The 6,914-nt window shown below is 41.1% G+C and overlaps 1 long non-coding RNA gene across 1 annotated transcript; it reads right to left on the bottom strand.

The window, feature by feature from the left end:
• Positions 1–1,515: 1,515 nt before the first annotated feature.
• On the bottom strand, positions 1,516–5,576 carry LOC309869617. Its single transcript, XR_014314291.1, has 2 exons — positions 3,422–5,576; positions 1,516–2,262 (listed from the first exon to the last, which is right to left on the bottom strand). It is a non-coding gene; the product is annotated as an uncharacterized lncRNA (long non-coding RNA).
• Between the last annotated feature and the right edge of the window lie 1,338 nt (positions 5,577–6,914).

The raw sequence follows: 6,914 nt of genomic DNA, 5'->3' as shown, positions 1-6,914 counted from the left end.
AGCACTTATCACGTTTGGTAACCATGCTTAGTAAAGTATGGTTTAGTACAATATTTGAAGAGTAAATGAACCCCAGTTGAGATTCTGTGGCAGTAAAAGCTCTGAAGGATAAACCTTGAATCAATATCAAAATCGTATGTCTTGGCTAAATGGTACCCACCTATGGAATCAAAGATTGATCAGAGATCAAGAAATATTGCAGGAGTCTTCAGTTATTTTTAACTATATCCACCATCAAAACCCCCATAGAGTAAAAAGGATCAAAAGGGTCAGCAGGAGGACAGTGGTGCTTTCCACACCCCTTTTCTGTGCAAAATAGTGAATGGAGAAACCAGACCCGCAACTCATTAAGAAAGCTGGCTCAGAATGTGGAGCTTCTGTGGAGGGAACTGATTCAAGGAGGCACACGAGAAGGTTACCCTTCTTGAAGATAGAGGTGGATACTTCAACTCTCTAGGAGAGTTGAATACAGAACTTTGTGGAGATTTGACTATGCAGGGCTTGGAGGGCTGGGGCAGCTGAAGATTTTACCCTGGGGACTTCAGCTGGGAGCAGTTCATTCATTCATTGGTCATGCCTTAATGCACCAGGTTTGTCAATTGTTAATATAGATCCCTATCGTGTCTTCCGAAGGAATGAGCTAGAGCCCCATATACCAGTAGTCTGGAGTTCCTTCCCAGAATTTTAAGCAAAGAAAGCAAACTGCAGGAGAATAAAATAAAAACTGACCTTGCTCTATATATAGTGTTTATTTGTGTATGCATATGTGTGTGTGTATATGTAAACACACACACATCTCAAAGAATTCTATGTGCTTAGGGAAAAGTCCAAGGTTAACATCAACTGTGTACTCCTCTGAGGTTATGTTTGGGAAGGTGGGGATTTACTTATTTTATATACCCTGAATACTGGCTTTCTAGCTAAAAGTTAGACCACTACATCATGTACAAAATCAAATCCATGTGGACTACATTATAAAAATAAAAATCAGCCGAAGAAGAGTTAGGAAGTGTATAGAACTATAAGAGTTAAAATGGGTAGAAAAACTTTCTTAAATAAGTTAGGAAAATAAGCATCCATAAAGGAAAAGATTAATACATATGACCATATGTGTATGTTGTTTTTGTGAGAAGTTTCTTAAACAAAGCTGCTATGAATGATGGGTAAAAAAAAAATAGTGACATGTGACTAATAAGAGATTCATAATAATAATAAGTATAGTAAATAAAAATTAAAATGTAGAGGCACCTGGGTGGCTCAGTGGGTTGAAGCCTCTGCCTTCGGCTCAGGTCATGATCCCAGGGTCCTGGGATCGAGCCCCACATCGGGCTCTCTGCTTAGCAGGGAGCCTGCTTCCTCCTCTCTCTCTCTGCCTGCCTCTCTGCCTACTTGTGATCTCTGTCTGTCAAATAAATAAATAAAATCTTTAAAAAAAAATTAAAATGTAATGAGTTAAATTAATATCTTCACACAAATTAATATCCTGCAAGGTGCAAACAAGAGAAGAAAAGGAAAAACATAGGAACAGGCAATTTATTTGAGAACAAAGGAAGGTAGATCACAATTATAAAAGATGTACAGTCTTATTAGTAGTCAGGAAAATGCAAACAAAACAATATGCCATTTATGACCTATCTGATGAATATTAAAAAGATTAATAATGTCCAGTGCCCATAAGTGTATAGAGAAATGGCATTTTCTGACACTTTGTTCATGGAAGTACAATTAGTTACAATCTTTTTGGAAAATATCTGGTCAAATTTATTCATTAAAAATATGCTTGTACTTGGGCATCCCACTTTTGACAATCTCTTACGGAGTTCATGTAACACAGAAGGCAACATACTGAGGCATTCTCACTTCTGATAAATGTCATTTTCTTGAGTTCACCATTGGAGTTGAGGGTAGAGTTATTACAGAGAACGGTTCTAAGTCAGGATAAGTTTAAAGCAGAACCGACAACATATACCCCTAAGAGATGGAGAGAAGTAGGAAGGTCTACCTTCTAGATACTCAGGGGTTATAACACAGCATCTCTATTCTGGGAAATCCCTCGAATACTCCCTCATGTCCTTATTCTCTCACTTCCATCCAGGAGTAGCCATGACTCAGTGCCTAAGCCTGGCCAGTGAATCTATTCAATGGCATTTCTGGACTTGGAAACACTGGAAATCAAGGTGGCTTCTCTCTTGCAGTCGTATGTGTTGCAAGTAAAATCTTGAAATCGTGGCAATTTTCTACTACCCTGTGAAGAAGACCATTCTAAGAAAGAGAAAACACAAAGAGAAACAGAAGTGAAAGGCATGGACAACACCCAGGGACATTTAAGTTCCTGAACTGGGTTGTTCTAGGCTCTGCTGCCTTCTAGCCCTTCTTGTGACTTGGTCATTCACCTTTTTGTTAGATTATGTGAGATACCCCAAAAGCCTTCCAGTGAGTTCCTTTTTTTTTTTTTTCTGTTTAAGCTACTTTAACTTGTTATTATCCCTTATAACCAATAGCATCCTAAATAACAAAGACTTTTCATTCAATAATTAACTTTTTGTTAAGAATACAAAATATTCTGCCACACCCGTGGACCATGAGCAAGAATTATAAGTATATAGTGAAGGTAGATATATGTTCTTGTCTCTTCACTTGAGCTCTGCATTCCCCCGTCCCCACAACCTTCCCCGTCCCCACAACCCTGCCCAGAAACTCACTGCTCAATTCTGCTTCACTTCTTTAGGACTGACTTTTTCAGGAAAGAGGGAGAAGAGAAAAAGAAGGATGCTAGGGTCTCCCACGGAGCATGGTGTGTGCGTATGGTAAAGATCAAAGAAGCGTGTCCCTGATTCTGTCAGCTGTTGTCCTACTGCTGAAGGCCGTGAGATGCTCTGCTGGTCTGGACCAGTACAGCTATTTACACTGTTTGAAATCTTGGTTGTATATTTTAAAATTTGTATTCATAGTGGATTGTTTTCAAGCAAAAGTGCCAGAAACTCTGCTGTGGAAATATATCCTAATAAGGAACATAGATTTGAGGGCATGAACATTTAAACCCTCTAGCCAAAACCCAAGAGGAAGAAAAAAAAAATCAAAAAACAAAACACTAATGACAACAAGGCAAAAATACTTGTAAAAGTTTAACAGAACTGAGTTCCTTAAGGGACTGGGCCAGATTGAATAAACAAAGAGCTGGCTTTTTCTGAGTTTTCCATTTACCTAAAAGGGCCAGTGTTCGGGGAACGTAGCCACATTAACATCGTACAACGGAGCAAGAATAGGTGACCACACAGATAATAACATCTGGAAAGATTCCTTTCAGGGTCTGTCCTGTGCCCAAAGAGACCACAGAAGGAGTTATTATATCCCAAATGATGATTAATGTGGAAAGTACACTTTGACACACACACAGGACAAAAGAGGGGTGAGTTCTCACCTTCGGACAGCGAGCGGCCTCAGGGGCTCTTCTTTTTCTGGCAATTCCCAGAGGCCCTAGGGCTATTTGCATTTCTCCCCAGAGGGGTAATTTCAGAGGAGGTCTTCCTAAACTACCTGGATGCTTATTTTTAGCTCACGTCTGTCTCGGGTTCTCCAGCAGGCCTGGCAAGAGGATATAATTTGCAGCACAGGAAGGAAGGCTCTGGAGCCACCTTTGGGGCAGACGCTAGTCTCTGAGGTGCTACTTCCTCTTCCCCAACCGTTAGATGTGAACTATTAAAAGGAGATTAAAATAAGCTAAAAATTTAATTAACAAAGTAATGAGAGCACCAGAACCAGCTGATATAATCAAAACAGGACAGAACCACCCCAGCCAGGCCTAAATCAGGAATAACTCAGAAGTCAGTGCGACTGGTCCTGAGTAACCGGGATGACATGCAGGCAGAGGACAGGCACACAGGGACGTTTCTTAACCAGGATTATTAAGTTTAATGGCCTCCTGCTGAGGCCTCGGGTCTCAGGCCCGAGAGTGTTCCCTAGCCTCTGATTTACTGATGGGCCTCAACAGGCTCCTATGCTGTTTGCAAGTCCCCGGCACTCTCCCTTGACCCCTAAGGAGGTACATGCAGATTTCAGAAACATTTGTGTGTTTCTGTGAAAAGTGGGCTTTACATACCAGTGGTACAAATGGACATCCAATTTTAGATTCGGCTCTTGGGGAATAATAATCTGGTCTACGTCCAAATCTGTGTGCATACAAATTCCAGATCTATGAATGGCTTCTTTATAATGTTAAAACATTAAACTCAAGTATATTGAAAATTTTAAGAGTTCATTTGGACAAAAATCAATTCAAACAGGGCAGTACCAGACCTGAAGTGGTTAGGAGTACTCTACCACCAGAATCTAGGAGCTAGACTTTTAAGGGAAGAGGTGAGGGTGCTTGCGTGGCTCATTTGGTGGTATCCAACTCTTGGTTTTGGCTCAGGTCCACATCTCCCGGTCATGGGATCGAGCCCTGGCGTTGGGCTCCGCTTCAGCGTGCAGTGGGCTTCAGGTTCTTTCTCCCTCTCTTTCTGCCCCTCCTCTCTCTCTCTCTCTTACTAATGCTCTCTTAAATAAATAAAATCTTTAAAAAAATAACACAGAAAAGAGGCGGAAGCAAAACAAAGAAATTATTAAATTAGTTATAGCTTAAACCATTGTGTTTATTTGGGAAAATCCTAGTTGGCTCTGATTGGTTGTCCTTAGATTTCAACTTCTTAACCTTGAAGCATTTGTAGGCTTAGGTTTTGGTTTGCTGCAGAGGCTGCTAAGCTATTAGAACCACCTCAGTCTAATGGCCTCCTTGATTCATTAATTTAGCAATGGACACTGGAGGTGGGTGTCATGGAAGTTTGTGTCTGTTACCTGTCTCAGTCATGCTGACTGTAAATAGTACAGCTTTTTCTGTGGATAACATCTCTTTAAAATGTTACAGAAAACCAGTTTGCTTCGGTGAGAGGTGATCGTATAAAAGTTACGAGTGAGAATAAATGGTGTCCAAGCAGATAGCTCTCTTCAAAAGTAGGTTCTGACATTTTGCTAAGCACATTTTAAAGCAGCTGCACATTAAACCACTTTAGAAATTGCCGATTTCAGGTATTAGGTATTTCAATTCAGTTAAGTTGAGGTCAAAAAACGGTATCCATTGGCACAATCGTATACCTATAAAAGTCTTGAATTAAATAAATTACACATTTGGTGTTTACCAGTCTGATGATAACTGTGGTCTCTGTTTTTTTTTTTTTTTCCAAGATATTATGTATTTATTTGATAGAGAGAGAGAACAATGGGAGAGGGGACACAAGCAGGGGGAGTGGGAGAGGGAGAAGCAGGCCCCCCCAACAAAGCAGTGACCCCCAATGTGGGTCTCAATCCCAGGACCCGGGGATCATGACCCGAGCAGAAGGTAGACGCTTAACAGACTGAGCCACCCAGGTGCCCCGTAACTGTGGTATCTGTTGAGCTCAGAGCAGCCAGCTCTCAGACAGGAGCTAATCTGAAATCCATTTCTCCAGGCTGCACCCCTTCTAAATCCTACCAGACTACGAGCAGGTGAAACAATGGAGGTGACGTCTAGCACAGTTGTTCATTTCTGGTTTTCTTCTTTGCTTTTTTTTTTTTTTTTTTTTTAAAGATTTTATTTATTTATTTGACAGAGAGAGATCAGAAGCAGGCAGAGAGGCAGGCAGAGAGAGAGAGAAAGAAGCAGGCTCCCGGCCGAGCAGAGAGCCCGACGCGGGGCTCGATCCCAGGACCCCGGGATCACGACCTGAGCCGAAGGCAGCGGCCTAACCCACTGAGCCACCCAGGCGCCCCTCTTCTTTGCTTTTTAGAGGAGGTTAAAATTTAGGTTTGGTTTCATCTCAGAAGCAAAGGACGAACCCCAAGCCAGGACAGGCGATAGACAAATGAAGCCCACAGGACTTGTTTTCTTGAAGGGAGGAAAAAAAAAAAAGAAAAAAAGAGAAAGAAATCAAAAATTCAAATAGGTTAGAGATAGGGGACAAAGCAAACATTCTCCAGACGAGACACATATTGTATGAGGCTCACAGTGCCTGAAGTGTCCCATTCTGCTGAAAGGGCCAACGTCAGAGGAGAGCAAGTAGGTGCTGCCTGGCAGGGAGTGGCTTCCTATGGAGCCTTTAGCATTTATCTCCATGACCAGGATTACAGAATAAAGAAGATGCTCTCTAAATCTGTGGCTATCACTAAGTTTGAGGGCTAACAGTTTACAAAGATGGGCTGGAGAAGGGTAAGGTTCAAGTTGAAAAAACAGGATGTCTAGTTAACTTAGCATTAGATAAACAACGATATTTTTTTATAGTAACATCAGGAACATTAAAAAATTTAAAAATCATTTGCTGTTCATCTGAAATTCAGACCTAACTTTTTTATTGCTAAAGCTGCCCGCCCTGGATAGGTACGTTATGGAGGAAAAAGAGTGTAAGCAGTGAGGAGAAAAGCTCTGAAATTCAGAGTGACAAGCAACTTCTTTTAAAACTCAAAATAATCCCATAAAGCTGAAGGAATATTTGGACTGCAACACAGTGAAGTCAGGTGAGAAAAGAATGTAAGACCCAAAAGATAGGAAAACAATGAAAATCCCGGTTGTGAATTCCTAAAGGGCCGTTTCCTTTTTAATCATCTGTCTCTTCTCAGTTTGCATTCTCTCACTCATAGTAGGCTAGCCTTAAGTGTTTTTTGAATGAACGAACCCTCTCCTTAATGATACTCCCTTTACTAATGCCCTCACAAGGTTCTTAAAAATCACTGACTTCCTTTCATAAGAAATTCATGACACTTACCTGTTTCTTAGGGAAAAGATTAGGGAATCTGTGTAGTGAGAAAGTACCCAGGTCTGGGCTGTCACGGTCCACAGGAGCTCAAGGATGCAAATTACCTGCTTGAGATAAATCTACTCCCAGGATAACTTTCAAAACACTCTG

This window comes from Mustela nivalis (genome assembly GCF_964662115.1).
Source record: "Mustela nivalis genome assembly, chromosome: 7".
Classification (NCBI taxonomy): domain Eukaryota; kingdom Metazoa; phylum Chordata; class Mammalia; order Carnivora; family Mustelidae; genus Mustela; species Mustela nivalis.
This window is presented reverse-complemented; position numbering and strand designations above follow the sequence as displayed.